The 27,494-nt window shown below is 47.2% G+C and overlaps 1 protein-coding gene across 3 annotated transcripts in view; it reads right to left on the bottom strand.

Moving 5' to 3' along the window:
- The window catches only part of LOC106740777 (furin-like protease 2), a 362,212-nt gene that overhangs the window by 113,417 nt on the left and 221,301 nt on the right, over positions 1 to 27,494 (bottom strand). The window lies entirely within an intron of this gene.

Here is a 27,494-nt window from a genome sequence, read left to right as displayed (position 1 = left end):
CATAGTCGCTTTGCCTTTTTCCGCCGCGACCGTGGGGACGCGACAGCGAGAGTTAGCGCACCGGCGAAATCGTAATTACTCGCCGATGACGCGACGTCGAGTTTTACGCTCGTAACATTCGAGATCGCATCGCCATCTGGTCCGACTCTCGATGCCGACGCTCCGACGCGGTATCGACGACGTCTCGCCGCGCTCGCAACGTAATTCATCATTTATCCTGAGGTAACGGCAACAATCAATCTTCGGGATCGCGGTTGTCCGATGCGAGCGTTGACTTTGCGTCACGGCGCCAGCGACGCGGGACGCATTCTATTTGCGATTCGGATGTACTTGTGTACACGGCAAACGGCCACGGTTGTCCAACACAATGAGGTAGACCATGGCACCGCGTTCACCGAATGGCATAGCAGCGGTTGTACCCTCTGGCCCTAGACATCCCCGATACCAGAGACTGAGAGAGGGAGAGAGAAAGTGCGACCGAGCAGGGGAGAAAGCAAGATAGAGTGAGAGGGAGTTAGGGAAAAGGGAGAGCGAGGAAGAGAGAGATTCCCATTATTCGACTTCGAACCAGCATGGACGGAGAGTGGGATCTCCCTTGATCGCGGAGCTCCGGCTCAGCTAATACCGTTAATTACTCTCTCGTCGTGGACGTAGTCCGTCGTGCCGCCTAACGAACGCTAATTGGACGTCGCCAACGTGGCGTCGTAACGCCAAGAATAACCTGCCGGCCAATCCGTCCCGATGTCCGGCTCGGTGTCGTCGCGCTGCGACGACGTCGTGTTTCCCGTTCCTCTCCTTCGTCTCGCCCCACCTGTAACCTTCATACCCCTCTCTCCTCCGTTCAGGTTTCCACGGACGTTACCGTCCACTTGCGGCTGCAAAACTTTCGGCGAAGCGTCAGCGCGCGCGCACGCTGATTCTGTTACCGGTGTAACGTCGAAGGATTTATGGGAAAGGTGATTAAGGATTGATTCGCGCTATAGAGTCGCTCTATAGAGGGAGACCTGTCCCGCCAAGGGGACAGCGTCTGCGGCTCGGTCACAATACTGGATTATTCACATTTACGAGTAAGCCCGCGGTAAGCCTGTGCGTTCGCTATCCGAAGGATTAGCCCAAGAGCGAGCCTCATCCGTTGAGAGCTTAAGTTAAATTTCGAACAGGAGGAATCTTAAGGTCAAGCCGGAGGTTATCGGGCCCGGCAGGGTCGGGGCGAAATTTACGGCGGCCCTGTGCGGTCGTAATGTTTTATTCGCGAGAAATATGTTCAGCTCGCCCCGAAGTGTGATACAAGCACCCACCTTTACCTTTGTTTCCCAAACCGTTGCACTCTCTCGGTATAAATACTAATTAATATGATAATAATAATGCCTGTAATAATTAAATGTAAAATATACAAGATATCCGATCATTTTCTCGGGACCCGTGGTATACGGGTAGAACGAGAAAATGACTGGGCACCTTCCATATAAATAATAATTTCCCCGATAATCAATGATATTTCTCGCGCGTCGTGATAATTCCTCCCTGCTTCGTTACACGGAGCTTTTGATCGATTCTCATTTGATGAGACTTCGGGAGATACCGGCTTCGTCACTCACACCCGTCCCATCCAATCAGTGCCCGCTGGCGGCTGGAAACAGTTCCGATTGCCTTTCGCTGTAACCACGCCGAGTAACGCCGACGAGTAGAAATAGCAGAAGTTGAGGGAAGGTTTTTTTTTTCAGGGGGATGATCTTCATTATCCAGCGACGTGCGCACCGGCGCGAAGTTTTTCCTGGGACAAATGAACGGCGGATTCGTCACGGTTCGATTCTCCGCGGCGGGAGCTACTTAATTGGGATATCCGTCATATTCGGGGCCGGTCTATCCACCCCCTCCCCTCTCCTCCTGTGTGGATCGAATGAGCAAATTACGAAAGTTTCGTTCCCCCGTCTTACCACGCCAGAGCTTCCGATACGTGGGTGCGCGAGGATACGCCGGTATCGAAGGTCCTATCGAGTTTCGAACTAATTCGCACTGGATCGTCGCCTCGGAAATCAAATCGCCCTTCTTCGGCGGGATCCCCCCCTATCTATCCATCTACCTATCTATTTCTGCTTTTCTTTTTGAAAGGAACCGGTCCATTCCGTGACGCTGAGGAAATCAAAATAGCCAATTTGTCCGTCGGTGGATCTCGGGCAAATAACAATCATCGTCGCTGCCGTCATCGCAGTTCGAAGTAGTCACTAATATCGGTCAACTTTTACCGTATTACACTTCGACGGGAATTTCGAACATCCCAAGGCGAGATGCTCTAAAACTGAAATACTCACACAATCGCTAGCGTATTGCGAGAAATCACGTCGTCGTCGCAGGATTGCCGCATAGTCAAATAACGATCTGATCGACTATCGGAAAGCGCGGAAGCGTCTTTGTCAGGACGCCCCCTTCGCCGCTACCGAAAACGAAGGGACCGCGATTCGAGACCGGAGAGAACGCGGAGAAGGAGGGGGGAGGGGCCTCCTCTTTCCCGATCCCCGATTCTCGATCACGAAGCACCCGGCATTCGTGCCGACGTGTTTGCGCGATCTGTCGGTGTCTACGCGAGCAACGTTAGACAATGACCCTCTAATCCCGCCGTTCCATCAAACTCCGCGAAATGGGCGCGGGTTCGGGGAATCCGGGACGAGTCTGGGCAGAGCTTTCGGAGCTTACGGGTCGCGCGGGGTTACACAATCAATCGGTTCGTCGTCGTGGAAGAGGCGAACCCTCAAGAGACGACATGCTCTCATCCGGGCTTTGATCGATCTTCGATCGTCGGCGCGGTGACGCGGTCGCTTTATATGGTGAATCGAGTCCCGATTCGCGCGACTCCTCGGCCCCGATCGGCGGATTTCTATATCGGATCGGCGGGATTTCCGACTCGAGCACGCCGCCACATCGTCATTATCCATTCCGTGTATCCGCTCCCCCTTAGGGCGTCGTCGTCTCGTCTCGTCGGAAGTAAGCGGCGTTACGCAAGCAACCAATTTGTTTACGAACTTACGCGATACGCTTTAATAAGGCGCGCGTCGGAATAATTACTCAAAGCGTCGCGCAGTTGTTATTACGTAAGGGGCGCGTCTTCTTTGACAGGTATCTCTCTTCAGGTGAGCCGCTCACCCCTTTTGATAAGTACTATTTGCCGGCGGGATCGCTTTGATCTCAGAAAGCGAATCTCCGTCGGAGATGCACCGATATTTTAATTAGCTTGATAGAGAGAGAGAGAGAGAGAGAGATAGAGAAGGAAAGAGCCCGCCGGGGTCGCGTGCAATTGCAGTTTTATTCATCGGTACGCGCGTCAGTCTTTTGAACCGAGATATCCAAGAAACGTCGATATCGCAACCGCTCGAGATTAGAGTAATTTCGATGACCGGTATTACGGGAGCATTGCTACCGTCGCGCTTTGACAGGATAGAACGCTAGCCGGGCTGTTTACGTTAGACGGTGGACGCGCATTAAAGACCGCTCGACCATTTTCGACGATGTCCCAGGTTGCCTTCCTCTGACGGTTCCGTGAGCGAACGAGAGTGAGTCGGTTCGCAATTCACCACGTCGATCAGTTTGCTACTGACACGGTGGTGTCCCCGATAGATCGGAAATTCAAGACGGTAAGGCGAGAAAGTTTGTCGTCGAGAAACCGCCGACGGGAGTAACCCCGGAACTTAATCGTTCGTTTACGAATTCACATGGTGCACATTAATAACGCGCGTATCGAGATAATTACTCACGGTGTTGAAGTAAATCTCGTTACGGTGTTACTCAAACTTTCGCTGATAGGTATTACGAGCGCCGCGGGTTTGATAGATGCTGCGAGCCGCCGCCGTTGTCGCATCTGCGCGCGAGTGTAGCGTCTATCAAGAGCGAACGGATCCGGACGTTTCATTAGAAACACGGACGGGGACGTAGCGTGTCGGGAGATACGGATGAACGAATCTTACGATATCGATGCCGAATAACAGCGTCGTCAAGATTAAGAGTCCACTTCGGGACGAAATGCGCGCGAGCCAATTGACCGCGAGCGAACGCGAGCTTACGATCGTGTAAAATCGATGACCGAAAGAAGTGACGGGAGAATGATTTCGCGCTAGACGCATTTAAAATGGTTCTTCTGACCGAACTCTGATGATCTAATCGATGATTTAAGATGCTTCTCGGTCGAATATATATCTGCCCCATCTTGCTGACGCAGACAGAAATTATTCACTTTTCGATTATAGTTGAACAAGTTACAGAAATGGAGATTGGTTTGGCATTCTAAATTATCACTCGTCTATTAGTTTAATCTGAGTTCGATAGAAAGTTACTCTTAGAAACGGTGAAGGAGAAATGTTGCAAAGGCGAAAATAGGTTATGTGTTCGATAATACAATCTATAAGGTCGGGTTTATAATAGGTGTAGTAAACCAGCCTTTCGCTCTAAGCAATAAAATGTAACGTAATTTCCGAGAAGCGATGTTTACCGCGTTGCCATCGAAATCGTAATAATCGCTTAAATCTTACGAATTACGACGTCTACGTAACGTTTTTCGCTACAGATTTTGTTAGAATTTAGTGTTTAGAACAAGAGGCTGTCAGCTTACTACACCTTATTGTAGATCCAGTCTTAGAGACGTGAATTTGGATATTTAGATTCGTTACCGTTACCGAAATGCTCAAAACAAGCGAATAACAGCTCGTGAAATGCACTCTACGGCGCAGCACGACGCTCGCCTGCTCGGCCGACTCGTCCTCGTCGAGAAATATCTGCGGGAGTGGGTCACGTCGGGAAACTGCTTCGATGTCGAGAAGCGGCGGGCTTCGGTGAAACAAGTCGATGCATCCGCGCTCCGCCCGCGAATTTGCACTCGATACGCGACAAACACGCACTCTATGGCGTCGTTCGACACTCGACTGACTCCGTTCAGTGAGGCACGCGTCGCACGAAACGGACAAAAAAGCTGGTCAGACGGACAAGGTCACCTCTAACACGCCAATTGCCGAGCGGCACCGCGAGTCTGCGAACCTCTGAACGGCTGAACGAACACCAACAATCAACAAACTCGGAATATCACGGATCATTAAAACTGACACGAACTTAATCTCGCGTACGCGCGTCCCGCATTCCTTCCAGTGTTGCCAATTGTTTTCCAAGATGGCGAGTGGCGCGCATATCGCGCTGGGCATGCTGGGCATCGGCGCGTTCGTTACGTTTCGTATTCCCGTCGATCACGGTGTTTCGTCGCTTCTTGAAATATTCAATCGGGTTCTCGTCAGCATCGCGTTACTTAACACGTTTCTTCGAACGAATCGTCGTATCTACGCGAGTGTTAGGCGTCAATGCCACTGTCAATGTCAGGAATAAATGTCCGGAACGTCACGACGGAAAAGCCAGGTCCATGATGCATTGGGAAGTCAAAATGGAGAGAGCGAAACGCCGAGACGCGGGCAGTGATATATCAGGTATTTTCAGGTATGTGAAATCGTTTGTTGTACAGAAGATTCTCCGATTTTGACCGTTCGTTTGACGAACTAGTCGAGAATAGAGAGGTAAGCGAATCGAAATTCAAGCCGATATTCATAATGCGTCGACATTGTTTGACAAATTGTAATATGAAAATTATAACATCATAAATTTCGGATTGCTTGTCTCGATCTGTACTTGTATTTATTTCACGCAACAAAAAATATTGATCGAAAGAGGCGAATAATAGCTCGTTAATATGAATCTGTACATAATTATCCATAAGCAAATGTCGTAAATAATTCACTACTGTGAATATTGGTCCTTCAGAATTTAGCATGTGAAAATTTCACAAATGCTGTTATTTATATTTAATAATAATACTCATCAAGCAGCAAAGCAGTCAGATTGAGTTTATCAACACACTTTTCTTTTTATTGTTATTTTATTGTTATTATAACGAGAGTCAAATTTAAATTACTTCTATTAGTATATAACATTATTGGGGGACACATAACTACTATCTTTGCTCTTACAACTCCTCCTTCACACCTTTAAATTTTCAAGATCTAACAAAAATTAAAAGCGTGTAAATAAAAAAATATACTTCTTTATTTAGCCATATCAATGTTATCTGACGATTCTCTATTGTTCCTTCAAGTTCGAAGGAATTTGCGGGGTTGAATCAAGATTTCGGCTCGGTTATTCTGAGAAATGATAAACTTTTTACTACATGTCTTCTATATGTAATGTAATTCTAAACTTTTTACTATATTTACATTTACATGTAATGGCACAATCGGCGAAGATAGCGCGAGAATGACTCGAAGTAACGTCATTGTGCCAAACTGCTGTTACATTGACGACGTATAAGATTCAGAGAGTCGGCGCGCGACGCGTTCCTCCCTTCGGGATCCCACACGCGATTTTATCGTTTAAGAAAGAGATCGTTCTCGCCGACAAATATCCGCGAGAGTGGATCGCGCGTTGGGGAACGGCCTCGTAGCAGCGGCGGCGTTTGGAAATCGAGTCGATGCATCAAGAGTGTTCCGGGAGTATTCCGGTGCTCCGGTCGCGCGATATTATGCCCGCTCGTTCCTCATTTTCCGGCAGACGTTGCTTTTTCCCAGGCAGGAGTAGCGAGCGAGCGAGCAAGCGAACGAACGAACGTCGAGACATCGACCGTGAGATACGCCCGACAGCTTGAGTTCGATAGGCGCGTCCCCGACCGCGACTCCACGATGATCCCTTCGATTTGAGTAGCTTCGGAGACACGGCAATGGGATTCTACCGAGAGACGCACGTATATTCGACCCAAGACGTATCCGGACGGAATAAGAAGGCGAGACGAGGCCGACGACGATGCGGTAGTGCGATGCGATCGGCCTCGCGAAATCTTCGGTGTACTCCGAATCATTATTTGAAACTTGTCTCACGGTGAGACGCACAGATCTCACATTCAATTCTAAACTCAAATATGAGTATTTCATTAGAGTTAAGTTTCGAGTATTGACTATTAATACGGGTTCGCACACTTGAATTTATATTTTCTTGAATTTGAATTTGCGCAATCGTGAATTCCTCCGTTGAAATCATACGACAAGCGTGACGTTGCACTTGCAATCGCGATTCTCAAAAAAATATCGCGATAAAAGAAAACTCGCATTTAACTCGAAACTCGGACCAGCATATCTCAAGTTTGAAAGGACGGCTATAAATATACGGGAGTCTCGCGAAAGTTGCGCGCATGAGCGCCACGTGCATCGTCTTTTTCCACTAATCTCCACCCGCGTTATGACCCAGCGTGCGTCGCTGCCGGGAAGATGAAGGGGCGCACATTCAGCGGTGGACTCAGCCGTCTGGAACTCGAGCGGCAATAACGTCGTACGTGACCATCGCGCGATCATCAAATCAAGCTCGGTATATCGAGGACGGTCGCGATTAACGCTAAATGCGCGCTCAAAAGTACAGCCTGACGGAACAATAGTTGCTCGCCGTGATAGCGCGTATCGCGCCGGGCGGGTCTCGCTAGATTCCGGTTAACTAGGTACGCAGACTGCCAAGATGTTTTGCGCCCGGAACACCCCTCCGAAATATCCCGAAGCGGCGATTGCCTCGCGAGGAAACGTGTCCCGACAGAATGGGGGCGGGGCGAACTCTCGTTAATACCGCGCTAAGTGAGCGCGACAAGAGTCCGGCGGTGTATCACGACGGAACGCTCCTGGCACAGTGCCCTGGTTTCCCCGGGATCCCAGGGTAATAAGATCCCCCCTCCTTCGCGCTCGCCGTACACGTAAGCATGACTTCATAACATCCAGTCGCGCTCGCGTGCAATCCGCGACATGATCACGACTCTCCGCGCTCCGGTTAACCTATTAGAGCCTGAGCGCAAAACGCGCCTTTCACGCGAACCACCTTCGTCGTCGTCTCACTTTCGCTCGATAAACGCGAAAGGGCGACGCGCCCAAACACCAACCGAAGCCGAGTCCCGAGGATCGCGCGGTGTTCCATTCGCCGTCAATTAACCTGTTTGCACACCGAAGAAAATATAATAGTAAAAATATAATTTTGCTGCGACAGCATCAAATTTACTCCTGTCGAATTTGCTAAAAACATGATTTTTCTTCTTGTATCATTGGGCGATTTGAAAGGCATACCTATGTCGTTGAATATTTTTCTTTCTTCTGGTCGACTGAGATTAAGTGAAACGCGATAGGACGAGTCGAAATCACACGATTCTTGCAATTCGATCCATCTTCGGTAAGAAATCACAATTACCCGCTTCCGTGATAATAGCCGGGCGAAATAAACGGATATACTCGCTTCTGACGCAAATGGGTTAACGCTTTCAATTTAAACTGTTACCGCATTCGACAGCGAGAGCAATGATATCATTTGAAATAGATATTTCGCGAATCATCTCGCTGGGATATTTTTTCCCCATTATTACGGAAAACCTCACGCTGCACTTTACAGCCGATATATGCCATTTATGCGAAAGCTCAGGTTCGACGTGTATTTGTATCCGATATCTGCCTCGGAGTACTGTTCTTGAAGGGAATTATAGTGGAGTGTGTGCTTTCAATCACGTTTGGCAAAACGGCGTTATTCCGCAAAACCTGAGCGATCGAGTCTAGTAACATTCTGTGCGCTCTGTCCAATCTCGGAAACAACAGCGGCCACTTGCTCGGAGCCGTCACATTGCACTTTCCATTCTCGCGTGCCAACGATAGCGCGGCATCAGGGGACTTTCATCGCCGTAAAACCGGACAAAGCACCGTCACACGCGCGCGCGCGCGACGGGGAATTAAAAATTTACGGAGAACGGACCGACCGCAATATCGACATCGAGATTAGCGCGCTCATAGTTTCAAAACCACCGTAGTTATTAATTCTCGTCTAACTTCTCGGGAGAACCTTCCGGCACCGTTACCTAAAAGGCTTCAAACTCTAAGTGCTAAGAGCGAACGAACGAGCGAACGAGCGCGCATGAAGACTAATCGGAGAGGGAGAAAAGTAGGTGAACCCCCGATCCGTACGTCGATTTTACGCTTGAACGACGAGTTTTTTACGAGTGAACGCTTCTCCGACGTGAAAACGATGTACAAAAAGCAATCGCTCCTCGGAATCGCCGTTTACGTCCGATCTCGCCTCCGCGAGGTCAAAATCGTTATCGCGGAAAATAGTTTACGGTCGAACAAGTGCGAGCGCATGTTTGCGTAAGTCCGTCAATCGTCGATGTATTATTCGTGCGGTACTTTCGCGCACGAGAGAGAGAGAGAGAGAGAGAGAAATGGGCGCTGCACGCGTGCATCAAACTGAATTTATTACCGGCGCAGCGTGATAAAAATTGGCGCATGCCGGCCCTAGAAGCCACGTCCGTCATATTAAGAAAACGAGATTTAGGTGTAGCACCGCCAACGCCGCTGCCGAGCGAGTCGCATTCTTTCTCTATCGTAAGACGCGTGGCTCGATCGGTAGTGCTTCCTACCGCCGAGGAAATAAAGCGAAGTGAGAAAGTGGCGGGAACGGGGGAAGTTTTCGAGCACTCTTTTGTGCGTCGTGTCTTTCCTTCCTACGGGGTTGTTTCGACCCAGTTACCCGCGTCTTCGTTCCACCCTCGTCGTGCTTCGTAGCCGAGAAGTTCGACTTAACGGGGTATATCGTTGCGAGAAAAGCGATTTACGAGGAAGTCGCTAATGTTTGCGCGCACCCGCGCGCACTCGATCGTGAAAATATAGCGGAGCGAATGACTGAGAGAGGCCAGACGGAGAAATCTTCGAAATTTCTCGTCCTTTTCCTTTTAATTGTATCTCACCCTCGGACGCGGGCCGCCTTTGCGTTAGCGAACTTCTCGGTGTTGTCGAAAAATAAATTCCCTACGGCTTTCACTCGTCAGGGAGAATCCGGAACCCTTTGCTATACACTAACACGCGCGTGTAATCGAAAGCGAGACGCCATTCAATCTCGTTCCCATTCCTTTGATTCGAACGCACGTCGGCGGCAGGGTCTATTTCGGAAATAAGTGAACGACCGCAACCGTGCCCAAGGCAAATGCGGTAACCCTTTGCTACGAGACTCTGAGGGCTGAATCTAAAGCGCGCGAAAACCGTTCTAATCCTCTTCATTGAATTCGACGTATATTCACCATCATCATTATAAATAAGTACAAAATGAAATAAATGCGAATACGTTCGGAGGATGGTAGTCGTGTCATTGTTCTATTAAAAAACGTATCAATTAACACCTCGAATTAACATTTCGATTTCACATACACTATCACGTATACTTGACTTCATTCTATCAACGATTATTATTATTATTATTGTTGTTGTTGTTGTTGTTGTCATCTCAAAATGAAATATATATCGATAACAGTTTATAATTGTAATATCATCATAATATACAAAGAGGTAGGCTTAGAATGAAAAAAGCAAATTCTATTTGCAGGAAATAACTCGCAATTGGTGGTCAATGTATTAGCAGGCTCTCGGAATGCGTTAGCAGCAGGCGAGAAATTTGTCCGCGATAATTGCAGCCGTCAAAGTGTTAATCGAGAAACCACGTGTCTCTCGCACATCGTCCAACGTGTATTGCGACACCCTTACCCTCATACTTCGGATTAAACGCATGCGACTTATCACGTGATACGGCATGCTCGTGCGACCTTGCCACCTTGCCACCGTTAATTCGTGCGGATATAATTCGGATTCGCACGAGACGTCGGACGTATCGCGCGTTTCACCGCGTTAAAAGGCGGTCGTTTCGCGCAAAGGCCGCGATACCACGTTCCGTGACGTGGACCATTCGCGAACGACGTGTAAGCACGCGATCCTCCTCCGTCGGGGGTGCGTCTGATAAACAATATTACTCGTATATGCCGAAATTCGTCTTTTTAGCGTTCTTATGTAGTCCATCATCTCTCCCGGTCGACGCTCGAAGACGCGAAAGACCGTTAAACGAGCGAAAGTTTAGCGGGCCCGTCGAGAAGAGACATCGCGTCGCTACGAGACAAAGGACGAACTATCAAACAGAGAAAATCGCGCGTTATTATTGCATCTCGGATATTGACAAAAAGCGCGTGATTCGTTTAGAATTTTCAGAGCGGAACCGAGACTGGTCGGTCGGAACGATCGGAGGGGGAGCGAAAGGGGAGGAAGGAGAACAACGCGAGTGCGGCCTTGGTGGCGCGGTTGCGTCCTCGCTTCGCATAACGGCGAAGCGTTTAAAGCGCGGCCGAGAAAACCGCAACGTGCCCGTTCGCTCGCATTTTATTATCCTTCTTTCGTCTCGATCGGTCGATCGTTGCGAAATGGAAATCACATCATTCGAAGAATAAAGACGCGAGAGGGAGCTCGAAAGACTCGCGGAAAAGACGTTCGCTCGTTCTATCGTCGCGTAGGGAACGAGACGACGATGTCCTTGTGCAGCTAGCTCCTAATTCTGAGCTATTCGTTTCTGGGTTTTATATGGAGAGAAAAGGGTATTGGCTGCACGGGGGTGTGTCGACGATAATTTTTACCGAGGTGTTAACTGCGCTCGCCGAGCGACGTTATTCTAATTTGTTGCGAGCACATCGCTGTAGAAGGAATCCGAAATAATTTGCATACCCGCGACGATACGCATCAGCGACGGACATAATTCTTCATAAATTTCGCGGTTTAATGTGCGCAATAATTTTTACAATTCCCGACAACTCCCTCTCCCTCTCTCTCTCTCTCTCTTTCTCTTGATGAAATTTGCGGAATCCGCTATCGGCTTTCTCTCTCTTTCTCTCTCCCTCTCTCCGGATACGTTTGCAGGACGTATGAAGGGTTAAAAGCTCGAAAGCCCTTTATGTAAAATTGCACGTATGCCGTTAATGCATTCAAATTTAAACCTCGCAACCGCGGAAAGTCTATTTCATTTTTTTTTCAATCTAATTTTTCACGTCGGTTTCACTCCGCAAAAGTGATAGACACGCGTCGCGACGTAATTCTGACGTAAATATTTTTCCCGTGAAATACGCGTTCCCAATTTTTTTTCCCTCTTCATGAAGGATTAAATGTGTTCCCGTTTATCGTTTGCACACGGATTGCCAGCGCCGGACATGTGTCGAAAATCGTGTGTCAAGCAAAACGCGAGCACCGGAAAAAAAGACTCTGATTAAAGAGATGCCCCGGGCCTCAGCTCTCTTCCGATGATTTCGATATCGTGCGGTCGATCTGCTGACCTCCCGAAGCTACATTCAGTCGGTGCGGCGAAGCTTTATTCGAGTTTTATACGCAGAATAAAAATCTGCTTTGATCTCTCCGCTTTGAATTAAATCGCGCTATCCGCTTCGCCATTAGACGTCGCGCTACGACAGAGAAATAAAGTCGGACGTCTGTCCCCCCGCGCACTCTTTTTTTCCCCGAGCTTTATTCAAACGTTCTCGTCGCGCTCACATCGAAAATCGTCAGAGGCGCGTTATCATTTAATTAATTACAGTCGCAGCGACTTCCGCATCACCGCGCATATTAACGTACGCTAACGCGCCGTTTGAGGGCCCTTTGAAAGACCTATCTTTGTGCCAGGTAGCGAGGAACGAGAGAGAACAAGAGAGGAGGACAGAGCGAGAGGGAATATGCCCTTTTTTCTATTCCACGGCATTTCGCTTTCACTAGTGTAATACGGGCGCGACGTACCGAGAGAAAGAAAAAAAGGGAAATAAAAAAAAAAGAAGGACGATACTTTTAGATTATGCGTGTCGTTCAAGAGTCGTCAATTTAACGTTTACCGTTCAATCCGATGCTTCGTTCAGTAGTAAAAAAGAAAAGCATATCTTGATGTCATATATTTCTCTTTTCGTCAGCGACACCACAATTTTCCCATCGCGTTATCCTTCTTTCTTATCTTCCGTCTCCCTTCCATCTCGTATCTTCTGTGTATTTACCGTGCGAATTTCACGGCGGAATTTCGTAACGTTCCTTTTCTTGTTTCTTTTTTCCGGAATCGGCAATTCTACTCCGTTCCCCGGCGCGCTTGCTCGCTCGCGCATCTCGTTCTCGCGGTGTCATATCGCGGTTGAGATAGAAGGGCCCGCGGGAGGAATGCGCCGTGGAAAAATGTATTAACCGCGTATGCGCGCCTGGAGATCGGCGAACGATTATGCAAAACTTGGCTCGCTCATTTTAAATGTAGAAACGCGAAGCGCGGCACCGTTCGCGCGTTCTGTATTGCCGTCTGGGGATGGATCGCCGTCGCCGTCGCCTCCGTGTTCTTGCGCATGCAGGGATATCTGCATTCGCCGGGAACTCGTTTCGCCGATCTCGATTACGACGCTTCGCACAGAAGTCTCGACGATCCTCCGAAAACTGAAATCCCTATTTAGAGGAGGGAGTACGATTCACGACGCGATATCGTTAAGACATCGGATCGGCTCTCGTCTCCTTTGCACTCGCGTAACGCGCGCGGCGGAAGGCTGAAACCTAAAACGGCGCACAGGAGCGAGTTGCCAAAATCGTGTTAGGGATGTATTGTTCGTTAGTGCCGTATTTTTGGCAACCCATCAAGGGGGCTACTCATAAATTTAATATTTATCAGACAAAATTATGTTCCTATGCATTTATTTCACTACCTAAATAAAAAATATTAATTTAAAACGAAATTGAAGTACATATACACACATACATAATATTAGAAATATGAAAATATTTTTTTTATTTTTCTTATTAATGCTATTTTTATGCATTATTTGACCTAAACTTTACATAGCTGTATTTTCAAAAAACAAAATGATCAATAATTCTGAAATTTGTATATAATAAGTTAGATAATATTTTAATGTATATGCAGTGCAAATTTCATCGAATTTTTATCAAACTTATTTCACCTTATAACCTACGAATTATAGGCAATTCTCCCCTACATCTCACTCCGCTCCATTCTCTGGATGTTGCGATCACCGATCTGGGATTCGACGCACGCATCGCCGAGTAGCGATACATCACGACTTCACTCGCGTCTCGGAGTATCTATATCGCGAGTCTCTTAATTGCGAAAAATAATTTATCTCACGCTGGTGTGTATACTTCAACGAGGGGTATTATTCCGGGATAAGGGAACTTCTAGTGGTGGCGTGACGTAATATTATTACTGAGCGTAACCGCGAATAACCGGCAAGTTCTGGGAACGCGGTTTCTCAAATTGACGACGCGAGACATCTTCGAATGGAACGGCGAAAATTTAATAGCGCGAAAATACATCGCGCAAATCTCATTCGAATTGTAGAAATACCATAGCGATAGGAAAAAATATGTGAAAAACCAGCCCGTACAGCAAATAATAACTCACATACGTATATGATTTGTCAGCAACGGAGGTTCGATCACGATACGAAATGCCAACGACAATATTTTGCGACTCTCATAAGCTTAACGCTTGATGTTTATAAAAATAAGCTTTTTGCATACAGAGAGGTTATGCAGATATCGGATCATTTATAAAGCAAAAACTTGTAATGAAATTTTGTTCGACAATCGTATAATGAATGATTCGAAAGCTAATAACCATCAGTGACTTTGTGAAATATTACGAACGCGATAAATTATCGGGTTATCATGTTACACAATACATCGGTAACGCTGAAGTAAAAACGCAATATTTAGCACGGATTTGTTTTATGAAATCCTCTTTGCGCACACGTGTGCACGCGAAATGTTAAGCTCGGTCGATAGCGAAAAAGCCTCGATTCCGCGGCGTGAACTTGCAGCAAAAGCCACGACGCTCACGCGCACGATAATATAGGCATACGGACGACGCGCGCGAATTCAAAAAAATCTCTTCGCTTCCATTATCTTTCGTATTGGGCGCATTCGCGTCACGTATCGGACTTGCCGATTTGCATATGAAATTCGGAAGCGGGAAATAGTGGCGCGGAGACAATAGGACGTGGAGGACCTTTCGATGAATAATCCGCGAAGCACACCGGCGAAAGAGAGATCGAGAATTTGGAAATCATAAATATTAACGTAATTTCGATGCCGCAGACATTTATAATCGCGCGAGCGTTCGCCGAATACGTGATTCCAGAATCGTTCGAGGAGATCACGCTTATAGAATGTCTGCGAGAGCTGTAAGTTCTTCAGGTTTTACTTTATAATCACATTTTTATTATATTAAAAAATAACGCAAACCGTCTGGGCCTTAATCGTCGCTTGCAAAATGAATATTCGAATTCTGAAAATTCCCTATCGCTAGAGAATGCTTAGAGAATTTGCGCGCCGTGAATTTTAACATTCTTGAACCCTTATATCTTCGAGTTCCCTTGCATTTTATAGTCCCCCTTCGCTCTGAAATTTTAAAAGCTTTCGTGAAAAAAACGCTCGCGAATTTTATATTCTTCAATACCCCGCCCGCACATTAAAGCGTTTCCCTTCGCGCTGTTCCATGATTAAACGCGAGATAAGTCGTTGAAATTTCGACATCAATTCCTTCGATCATTTCTAACACACATGAAGTTCGCGCGATTTTCCTGTGGAAGGATCGAGATTATCACGGGAGCGATAGGGATCTCCATAAATCCGGGATTAACCGAACAAACGGCGGCCAGCTGGAAAATGTACGGTACTTAGAAAATGATACGGACATTCGCGTGCGATTCCACGAAAAGGGTGCAAAAATAATAGAGAAGAAGAGAGAAAGGGAAGTAGTTTAACTAAAACAACATCACTCTTCTCCGATAATCATATTCTCAGTCATTCAGGAGCGCCGTAAAACGCGGCCGCGATAAATCCGTACTTAAGAGCGTCGGGAAAAATTCATTTATTTGCCATTTTCGCTCACTTTCGCCACTTTGCGTGCGTTTAAAATTGCAGGACTCGCGAATTAGCCTTAGAAAAACACGATCTTCGGCTCGCTCGCTTCAAATTCGGGCAAACTCGACTAAAGCGATTATCACCGGCACCCGAGGCGCGCACACGCGGGCTGGTGTTTCTCAGGCGGTCGCATAAAATTACGCCATATCGTCCTATCGCGTTTCGCACGCGGCGAACTCGATCTTTATTTTCCACGGTATCGCGTGATATGCTTTGTTCCCCGTTGCCGGCTAAAGGTTCTCGCAACGAGACCGCTGGGCGAAACGGGAGCCTGGATGTGCGATAAATAAAGAGGCGAGCGCAGGAAAAGAGTGCGCGGGCAGGATGAGGCGGAAGAGGAAGAAACGGAGGAAAAAAGAGAGAGAACGAGGGGGAAAGTTTGGTCGCGGGCGCGGCGGGGGCTCGACGCGACTGAGAGATCGCGCAAATAGGAAAATCCTACCGGCCGGGTCTTCGTCGCTATTTCACCCATTACACGCCAACGTCACAAAGAGAACTCGCCCGCCTCTCCGCCGCACGCGACACACATACACAGCAGATAGAGAGAGATAGACATGCAAACGCGCAACGCTAGCGCGCGATCTCGCGGCATAGACAAAACCGCCCTGCCTGTGTCCTTTATCGCGGCCGCCGCCGCAAGCCCGCGTCGCTGTCACCCTTTGAATTTCCCCTCTCTTGCCTCTTCCACCTTCTCCTCCTCTCGCCCCTGCTGCCACAACCGCGACCGTTTCACTCTGCGGCGAATATCGCTCCCTGCATCGGGTTACGAATAGCGAGCGTTGTTACCACGCGCGCAGCTAATTAACGCTTGCAGCGGCGCGACGGCGAGGTGAGGCGAAGCGAGGCCACGATAGCCCCCGGATTTCGCATCCGGATGTAACGCGAATCGCTCTGGAAGCTCGCGAAAGCGGCGTATCCCTTTCACGGAGGGCATCGCCGAACTGGCTTTTGTCCCGGCGTACAGGCCTCGCACAGCCGGTCGACATCGGTCGACGTTGCAAATAGGCGAATCGGCCGCGTCCCTTCACTCCGGAAGCAGCAGCCGGAAAGCGCTTAAAGCGTGTACGCGTGCGCTCTACTCGCGCGCCTACTCTGACCGCTTAGTCCGGCCGGTCAGACGGCCGCGTAATAAATTCGCTTCCGCGCCTTGCGCGTCGGAATTCCGTCCGGCCGACACACGGATCCGAACTCTGACGACAACACTCGGAATTTACGACTTTTCGTGCCGCTTCGAGATGCGGCGAGCGGTCAGTTTCCGCTCGCGGGAGAGCGCGAGAAATCGCGGGAAATCACCGACTCGAGTTTAGGGGGAAGTATTATTTGACGTATTCGAAGCTTCGAAATATCCAAGCTGTTAATAGAACTAATTTTGAAGAGTCCAACAAAATACTGCGCAGTTGGAAAGTATTAATTTAACAACTATCTTTACTTCAATTCTGAGATCTTCAGTTCTGAAATCTGGTGTCTAATTTAAAAAAAGTGAATGGAGAAAGCACAAATAATAAACAACAAATCTTATTAATTTCGTTTTAAAATAAATTTTGCTGTATGTTGCAACATAACGCAATGCAAGAAAAAATTATATTCTTTAGGACAGGAAATACTATTTGCCTGCAAAACAATCACATGTATTTTCCAGCTCTTAAAGTTTCGAATATTCGAATTTTCACGTTCGAAAATTTCATTGTTCGAATATAATATGTCGAAGATACAGAAATACAAAGCTTCGAATATAATTTCTAGCCCCAATTGAGTTTATTCGCGCGATCGAATTTCGATGAATGAAAAAAATGCAAAAATACAACGAAAGGGAAGAATCCTTCTTTCTCGTCCGCACAGAGTTGCACCGCGACACGCTCGGACGCACCGGCACGTACGCGTTACACCGTTAAACAGCCCGCTTCGTTAATAATGAGGGCTTCGGGCCGCATGTGCGATAAATATGGTCGTGTTTGTTCGAAATTGGTGCAATTCCGGGCGGCGCTCCGCAATAAAGTGTACACGCGTATGCGTCATAAAAGAAACATCACCCGTCGCCTACGGAGTGATCTTTCGCCTTCGAGCGGTGCGAGAGAGATAGCGACGAGGAAAATCTATCTACCCCGTGTTTACGTCTCGTAAAATCTCGGTCAGCCCTTTATTGCATAATTTTTTTTCGACGACATTGCAGCACATCACTGCCGTGCGCGCGTGCGCTCGCTCGCTCGCGTAAAATAAAAAGCGCCACGTCGTTGGAAGGACATACCATCTGCACGACCCAGATTCCGGCGGAAGCCCGATGGCTTTTATAGCCGATAATCGTAGCTGATTGTTCAGCGGATGATCTAATGTATCTCTTTTTGCTGGCCATAAATATCGCGAGGTTTTACGACTTTCGGATAACGTGCGATAAATTTAGAATTTTTCGTCAAGGGAAGATAGACTCGGTAGTCGGCCGAATAATTTCCCGTCGAGGGGGGGATAGAGAAGGAGATGGATGGATAGATTGATAGAGAGAGAGAGAGAGAGAAGGGAACAACGTCCGGACAGGTCGTGTATCATTCTCGATTAGTTTCAAACGTGGCAGCATGAGATACTTCGCCAGAGACACTGAATCAATTAGAAAATAGTCTTAACTCAATTCAATTAAACTTAACCGCGTCGATCCGACGGCGGCGATAAATTTGTCACGTCCGTCTCGCCGTAAACAGTAACGCGCGTCGGTGGTGCAGTTAGTACTCCTCCGAGATGCGAAGCGCGATGATATACGCGAGCGTAATCGCGCGTCGGTGACACCGTCGTCGTGTGGGTGAGTTGAATTTGCGAGAGGAGAGAGCGAGAGAGAGAGAAGCTTGGTCGTACGTAAAGCCGAATTTACACTGCTCTCCACTGGATCGTCATCTCGCTCGTATCGACCAAAGAGTGAGCGCGCTGGATGAAAGAGTCCCGGCTCAGATGTATCATTAAAGGTAATTCCGCGTGAGTGTCCTCTTCAAAAAATCAATGACATACACGCGAGTTCAAAGCAAGCTTTCGCGAAAGGCGAAATGAAACGCACGTAAGATCCCTCCTGCGAACGTCGTGCGGTTCAGTCAATGAGGCAACTTGCTTATTGCGCAACCTGTGTAACTATACACGATCGTAAACGGCGAGTAATTTAGCATAAATCTAAGAGATCATTGACTCGCCTCAACGAGACGGTTGAGCGTGAGTGTGAGCGCACCTTAAGGCGCAGCATGCGAGCCAGGCGCGAAGTTGCTGGGCGAACAGCAGCTACGAGTCGAGCGGGGCAATAAGAGCGACGAGCTGGCACGGAGGCAATAGCTTACGCGCGGACACTCGTATTTCATAGCACGGGATTGCTCGCGGTGGTGAGGCGCGTCGTTACCGTGAAGGGGAAGCGAGAGACGAGGATTCCTCGCGCACAATGCGAGGAGGAGAGCCGGCTTTCGCTCGGGTTCGACCATGCGGACGGCAGCTCGATCGAGCCCCGACGCGTCTCTGATATCCTCGACCGATCTCGCGACCCTCGCGCGTCCGACTCTCGCAACCTTCTCTCTTTCCCGCAGGGAAGTTTCGCGACACGATGGGTAGATGCGAAAGTTAACGGAGCAGCATGTGGCCATTCGGCAGTCGGTGTTGTCGTCCGCGAAAATAGCCACACATTTGTGTAAACACGTGCGCGGAAACGCGCGGGCATGTGGAATAAATTTTGAAAAAAATTTTTTCCGCGCACCCTCGGCGTACCGCCGTTGCCGTGCGCGCGTGGAAGCCGATAATCGATATCGCCGGCAAGATACGAATTTTCTGTGCGTTACTCGCACAGATCGCACTCGTTCCCTCGCTCCATACTCCTGCTGCTTTTATCCGGCATCGTCGGAATTCTTCTGGATATTACAACGAATTATTCGTGAAATCGAGTTGCCGTGTATCGATTGATTCCCCCTGGGTCTACACTTTTCGACAATCAAATTACCCCTCTGATTAAAACGTGTGCGATTTTTCATCGCGCCCGCGCCGCTTTGGCGGTGGCTACTTAGCGCGAGTTTTGTTCCACTTCGCGCTCGTCCGACACGCACGCGAGCGATGTAAAAATTAACTGGCAATCGGCTGGCGGGATTCAGTCGTTCGCAGCGAATGGATCGTGAATAATCAATCCAATTATTGCCATTTTAGCGGTGGCTGCGCGGAAAAAAATAATTTTCTGGCACAGAAAATTTTATGCTGTCGCGACAAAATGTGTCAGCTATTACGCAGAAAAAAGGATGCTAGGTTCGAGTAAATAATTATTCCAATATTCCATGGTAAATTTTTACGCGAATTAAGTTGATTTTACTCGAGTGAATATATATTTTACTTGGATAATTCACTTGGAAAACGTTTTACTTGAGCGAAGAAAATAGTACTTGATCTGAATAAAAATACGCTAAAGACTATTGGAGTAATAATTTACTTGAATCTAGCACTTTTTCCTTTCAATGTTGATTTCGCTACAACAGCAAAATTATTTTGTCTCCGTGTATCTACCGCGTGTGTTTTATTCCACTTCACGCTCGACCAACCGAGACATGCGCGAGCGACGTAGAAATTAGCCGGCAATTAATTGGCAAGATCAGCCGTTCGACGACGAGGTCGCGATTGATCAATTCTATTACGCGTGCGCGATCGCGAGCCTCGATAGAGCGGCGACGTTAAAGCCGTTAGAGTCCGATTTGGCACGACGATGTTTGCCCGTTTCTAAAACGCGTTACGCGGTTAAACGCGTGTTTCCAACGCGGGATCCATGCATACATCGGGGCCTCGAAAAAGTACGAGCAACAATTCCTCTTGCGCGCCGGAGTTTCTCCGACGGCACATACGGAATTCCCTCTGACGAAAGTTCCAGACATTTCCATAACATTGAGCTGGATGCTCGGAGGCGAACGAGTTACGTACAGACGAATAACTCGCCGAGTATGTCCTTTAAGAGATGTCTTCCGAGTGGCGCGTATTGCAACGATCGCGAAGCGCAACACGAGAGCGCGTCAAACTGCATTTGCGTTGGCGATGTGCATATTTCTTCGGAGAGACGCATCGAATCGAATACTCGGCTCTCGCATTACGAGCCGAGCCATTTCCGCGTGTAACAGAGCGTATTGTTGTCTAGCTACCGTAATCTCCGCGATGAAAGATGTGATTTATCACGTTCCGCGGGCGCGCGTCTACCCGCCTCGCTCCTCGTGCAAATCGCGACGCGGCACGGATTTCATATAAAATTCGCGAGAAAACGCTACACTGGTAATTACCAATATCGAGTCGTTGAATGTTTTATCAGAAGGCTGTATTATCTCATGTTAAATCGATGGGTAATCATGCGGAAACCGGTATCTCCGCGGACGCCACGGAAAACACGTCGGAACGTTCCTCCCTTTCTCTCTCTTTCGAATGCGCGTGCTATCGAGAAAGAAGATCGGTCCGTGGGAGCGAACAGGCGCGCGGAAAGTCGCGCGCGAAGATGTATTCGAGACAAGATCACCTCCGGCTAAATCAGATCGCGGTAAACGTATGCTAATCGCGCGAAGGAGACACTCTCTCTCGGTTACTCGGGCCGATCCGTCGCAGAAAGATCGATTTGGGATCCGGGGTGAATCCGAGAGGAGCCGCGAGCGAGGAAAGAAGCGCCAGGGCTCTCTTCCTTTATCCCGTCCGTCGATAATACATATGTATACACCTCGGGACACGCTATTTCTCGTCGAAGTGGAACAACGGGCGGCGGATGCGCGACGGAGTTCGGCGTTGCCTTTTCTTCTGCCAAGCTTGACGTAGAGTAACGTCTTCTCTGCGTTCGACGGGCACGTCCGTTTCGCTCGGCGTAACCTGCCACGAAGAAACTGTCCTTTCTCCCGGGACCTCTCTGCCGAAGACGAGAGATTCTTTTGTCGCGCAAACGGACTGGAAAAACCGTGCGCGACTTTACGTCCTCTCGGTCCGTCTTTCTTTCCCTATCTCTCTTTCTCTCTCGGCCCGAAAGCGACAGGGCAAACGATCCGCTCTATACAGGGATCTATCGGAGAAAAAAGTATGACGGGAAGAAGCGGCAGCTAGAAACGGCTCGTCGCTGCGAGAGTTATTCTGAACGACCCTCGCGATGATACGTCTACGTCGAACTCTCGATGACGCCGCGCGATACGCGGCCATCGACGTCAACTTGTCGCAGCCACCGACGCGAGACAATGGCGATGCAAAACTCGGAAATTGTCGGACGTTACAGTTGTAATACTTACTTTCCGAGTCCGAGTGCCAGAGTGGATGTTACCTCGGTAGGAAAACTATGTCAGTTTAGGGACACTGGTAGAAAATTATAGTTATTTTCAGCACCAAACGTATCGTCTTTTTATTTTAACCACAGAAATAGTCGGAACTATTTTTTTTAGTAAATGCTGCCTACAACATCAGCGATGATAATCTTACATGTATGTTGCTATTACTATAAAGTATATTTGGCGCCGAAAAAAATTATTTTATTTAAATATAGATTATCTATTGCTTTTATAAGAAGCTACAGATTTAAGGAAACATTTTTTCACTTGGAGAAAAAAGTTTTCATAGTGTAAAAATATATATTAATATAAATAAATATATACTATTAGTCACTGGGCAAATGTTTTTTAGATATTTCCTTTCTCAGTGTACCTCACATACATATTGCTATTATGTTGAAACCGGAAAAAGATATAGTTGTGGCAGAAAATTACTATAAATTTTAGTAGAGTTTCTCTCAGTGTGCTCTTCATTCGTTTATCGTCGAATCGAAATAAAGAATATCGCTTGGAGCTACCCGGAACATCGTCAGCACCTTGTCACTTCCGCCCCCTTCTTCTCGGCTTTTTCAATTATACGAAATTCTACATTTTGGCGACCATGACACGACAGTTACGGGTGCACCGGATATTCCCCTTTACACCGCGACGACGTCGTAAATAATTCTGTACGAGTGTCGGGGATTTCATCGATGCGCAGGAGCGCGTAGAGTGTTATTTACGATGCGGGTACCTCGGCGGAGGTGTACGCGCGAGATTGTGGATTTTCACCGTCGCCGTCGTCGTCATCGTCGTCGTCTCCGTCGTAACGGTAACAGCGGTCCTAGCGGAGTTGGTCCTCCTAGGATTGTCGTTCAAAATTTCCACACTCGCGTTTCCTCGCGTCGTCAGGTCGGCAGGCTGCGCGCGCGCGCGCTACGTCGAGATTAATTTGAAGCGAGCTCGTAAGAGCGGCTTTAAAGCCCAACGTACGTGTACGGTGCCCGCGGAGGTGCCCGCGGAGGCTGAATCAGGAGGAACTCGTATCGGATTTCTGTCACCGAGTATATTTCACACGGGCGCGTCCAAACTTCGCCGAAGTGAATTTAGCAGTTCGCGTGATAAAACGGCGTAAGGCGACGTCGCGCACCCGCCGAGAGATGTATGAAGTACAAGCCGCGCCTGTGGAGAAACGATCGTCGAGTCCACTCGACATACGTGCGCGTGTATGTGCGCACGTATGTGAGAGCGAGCGAGAAAGAGCGAACGAGCGAGCGAGCGAGCGAGGGAGAGAGAGAGAGAGAGAGAGTGAGCGAGCAAGAGCGTGTAATCGCGCGGCGTTGTCCGAGGCTAATTAATCGGGCGACAGTACCGGCTTAATACCGGCGACGTAATAATACGCGAGTTTATGCGCAGGTGCGCCGGCAACTTCCTAAATAATCCCAGCTGGCCGTTCTTGCCGAGCGAGCCGGCCAGTCCGTAGTTAAACCACGTCAACGTGTCAAGATATATCTGACTCGCATCGTTTGATCGTCGATACGTGATATATAGTGAACGATTGACAGGAAAATATCGACCTAAAGTACCCTAATTGCATTTAAATATCCGGCGCAATTTAAATAATTTAAATATCTGGCGCGGTAATACGTCTGATGACATTTGTCACTCGATGCTCAATTCAAAATTTAACCGCAATCTATCAATAATCGCTGGAAAATCCGCGCGAGACGATGAATTTGTACTTTTCAGATCTTCATGTGCTGCATCTAATTCGAGACATTGCTGAAAAAATTCCGATGTTCGAAAGCTGAATCATCAAAGTCGACGGTTCACCACCGGTCAGCGGTCCGGAGAAGCGCGAGATTGCATTGAAACGTAAAATATTCATTATCTTGTTTCGAAAATCGGGTACAAGAGCTAATAGCAAGCTATAACGGGCTTCTCGCCGAAAAATGTTCTCTAATTTACTAATACGCGACAAACTGAAAAAAGACGTACGAAAGATCGCCTTCGCACGTGACGAGATGCGCGACTCTTCCTTCGCGTTCATCGTTATTCAGATTCACGCGATGTGTTCGACATAAAAAAAAATGGGGAGGTGGAATTCGTCGCGGACGCCGCTTCGCACCGGCGATTCCTCGCGTTTTATTGGATAATAACGCGATATGAACGACGCCTACCACCCGGTGGGCTTCATATATCGTCGGAGTCCCACGCGCGATATCGACGCACATCGGTTTCATCGATTCTCGCGGCCGCGACAAAACAAACAACCGCGGTATCGGTTACCTATCGATATTTTAATCGAAAGTTTTGAGCCGGGTTTACCATAATTTCGAAATTCGGGGCTCTCGCTTTTGTTTTACTGTCGCACCACTATGTTAGCACTTCGCACACACAAATTAGACTAACAAACGGAACAAATTTATTTGCGTTGCATCCTGGGCTTCCCCTCCTCCTTAAAACATAAATAAAATGCCCCGGGAAACGCGCGCGAGTGGAGAGATACACGGTAAAATGTATCGAAATATAATCAAGCGGCGCAAGTTGATAATAAAGCCGAGCAGAATCGAGATGAATAAAACGAATCAGATGGAGCTTAAGTGCAGAACCGCGTGACGGGCTGAAAAATATCGTGCTCCTTTTAGCAATAAGAATCCCTTCGATACCTAATTATTTTTCGATCCTGCCAAGATCCCCACGAATCGATCTTTATCTTTTTCGCTTATGAAAAAATAAAGTACAACAAGAGAGAGAGAGAGAGAGAGAGAGAGAGAGAGATTTCCTGATTCGTATCGGTTCCGCTAATATTCAGGTGCTCCGTAAACATTCAAGAATATCTTACTTTGAATAACCGCACGGCACGTAGCAAGAAGCGACGTGTATGAAAAGAGTTCACGCACACCATATTTCACGAAGTTACTGAAAAATTCATATAACAGAAGATTGTATCGCGCGCCAGCCGGTATTTGAATTCGGAATTAGCGCGCATATTATTTCTCCGTTCTTTTCTTTCTCTCTTTCTCTCTTCTCCTTTCGTCCAAGACGAAGAGGTAATCCAACATTTCTTGAGGCGCGCGTACGTACCGATGCACAAAGTGATAAAAAACGCGGGAGTATTTCCGGTGCAAAAGCGGCATACGTGCACCGTTTCGCGTTCTATCGCGCATTTGGTGAGCTTTTATTCGCCTGTGGCAGATCGCCCCTCGCTCCTTATCACACGCGAGATAGCTTGGATGTATATATGTGTGTGCGTTAATAAAACAGAGGGCGGATGAAGGTTCGGCAAAAAAAAAGGAGGAAAAAATAAGCGAGTGATCACGTGATTTCCCATCGACGCGATAATTACTTCGGTCTGATATCTCGCGGTCAATTCGAACCAAGTTCCAGGGTGCTGCCAGGCGCTTTTTGACGGAAACTTATTTCCAGCAAGTGAACGGGCGAGCAAGCGAGCGAGCGAGCGAACGTACGACTCTGCACGACTCCGGACCTATAATGAGTAAAGTTTTCGGCGATCGTGAGCAGAAGGAGCGCGGGCGGTCCGCTTTTTCCCGATCTTAAATAATTTTCCTTTGCTCCCAGTAGTGACGGGTGTGTGTTTCCTTAATTAACCCTTTGCGCTCCAGGCGTCGACTTTGTCGGGTCTTAAGGGTCTTGGCATTCTGTCCCACATTTTTCGATTCATTTGGTGATAACAATAAAACGTTGCTGAATTATAAATTAAACGTTGCTAAATTATAAATTAAACGTTGCTGAATTATAAATAAAATTATGGGCTATGACGGCCTGAAAGGAGGATTTGGAAACAATTACCAAGACTTATTTTAAATAGTTTCAAACAAATTGTTTAGTTACTGTAACCAAATCATTTAGTACTATCAAGAAACATGGTCGCGTATTCAGCCAAGTGCACGCGTAACCGTGTATATTTATGTGATGGCATGAATTCAACGGAGACAAAATTTTTCGCTCGACCAGAACGTCCTAAAGACGCCTCAAATCAAATTAGGATGTCTTTTTGCTTGCAGTTACCAAACAATTTAGTTGAAACCATTTAACCAAATTTTGATCATTGTTATCAAACCTTTTTTTTATTGTGAGTGTGGCCATGGATTCTTTTTATCTCATTCTTAGTCCGGCGGTAATTATGAATAAACTGTCAACATTGCGCAACGGGTTGATTGATTATTCACCGCGGTAATTTGTCAAGAAATGTCAAGAAGATCTATGGCTCGCTAAGCCACCACTCAAAGTAGTTGTCTCGCGACAATAACGTCGAAAAGTTTGATTATACGATAGAAAGAAATAATCGAATGTTTTGACGCAATATATAATAATATATATTTAAAAAAGTGCATATATTTAATATTTTATAAATAGAAAATATGAAGAGGGAGAAATATTTAGTTGTACTCAATAAAATTGCAAAGAATTATTTTTCTTTCGTTCACTAAGACAAGCTTTTGGCTGAAGTTGTCTCTATTATGCATCTACACATGCAAGAGTTGCTTTGATTCATGTCGTGAAAGTTCGAAACTAAGTGGTGAATATAATTCTTTTTGTACAATGTCGATGTAATAATATCATAATAATTTCTTATTGAACTCCTTCCCAAATATAGTTTCAAAGTTAAAATTGAAGACGAAACGTTAACCTCGACGTGGAATAAGGAATACGTAATAAAGATGTTAACTTTAATTGGAAACAATTAAATCATCAATTTTCTTAAATTAATATTTACTATTATCGATCTGTCATTTTTTATCCGATTGCAGTTGAACGACGTTTCAATCGATACGTAGTCTAAAGTTAGTAGAGTTATGCACGGGCGAGAACAGCATAACTAAGTCCCCTCGTTCGTTCATTAGTTCTAATAATCTTCCGTCTGTTGTAATAATTTAGCTATTACCATAGATAAAATCATTAATAGAATCGGATGGGTCGAATTGTTTGCATAACGAGCGCCGGGTAGATTCAGTACGGCGTGCACGAGTCGGATATAAGTAGGACAACGGATTACATTTGCAGAAGTTCGCAAGTTACAGAGCGGATTTCTAAGAAATTCATCTCACGGCACAACAACCATCACCTCAAACAGACTACAAAGTAGGGAATCTGAGTTTTTGCCGGTAATAATGTCGATGCACGAACGAGGCGAGGTTCGAAAGCGCGTCCTTCTGTCTCGAAGTTGTCCAAGTGACTTTGGATATTCTAATTCAAGGTATCATTAATCACACCGGCATTCACAGCGCGTCGCGGTATTCGCATTCGTTCGCGTGCGAAAGCCCACCACGGATATACACGTCGCGACGAATGAGTCTCTAAATTTGGCGTAATTCATCGTCGGCTTCTTTTTTCTGTCAGGCGGCGTCGCGCGTGACAGACGCCATTTAGTCTCGCCGCCAGAAGTATTACGTAATGAATCTTACTTGTTGCCGGA

Source organism: Dinoponera quadriceps, unplaced genomic scaffold (assembly GCF_001313825.1).
Source record: "Dinoponera quadriceps isolate SergipeBrazil2010 unplaced genomic scaffold, ASM131382v1 scaffold453, whole genome shotgun sequence".
In the NCBI taxonomy this organism is placed as follows: domain Eukaryota; kingdom Metazoa; phylum Arthropoda; class Insecta; order Hymenoptera; family Formicidae; genus Dinoponera; species Dinoponera quadriceps.
This window is presented reverse-complemented; position numbering and strand designations above follow the sequence as displayed.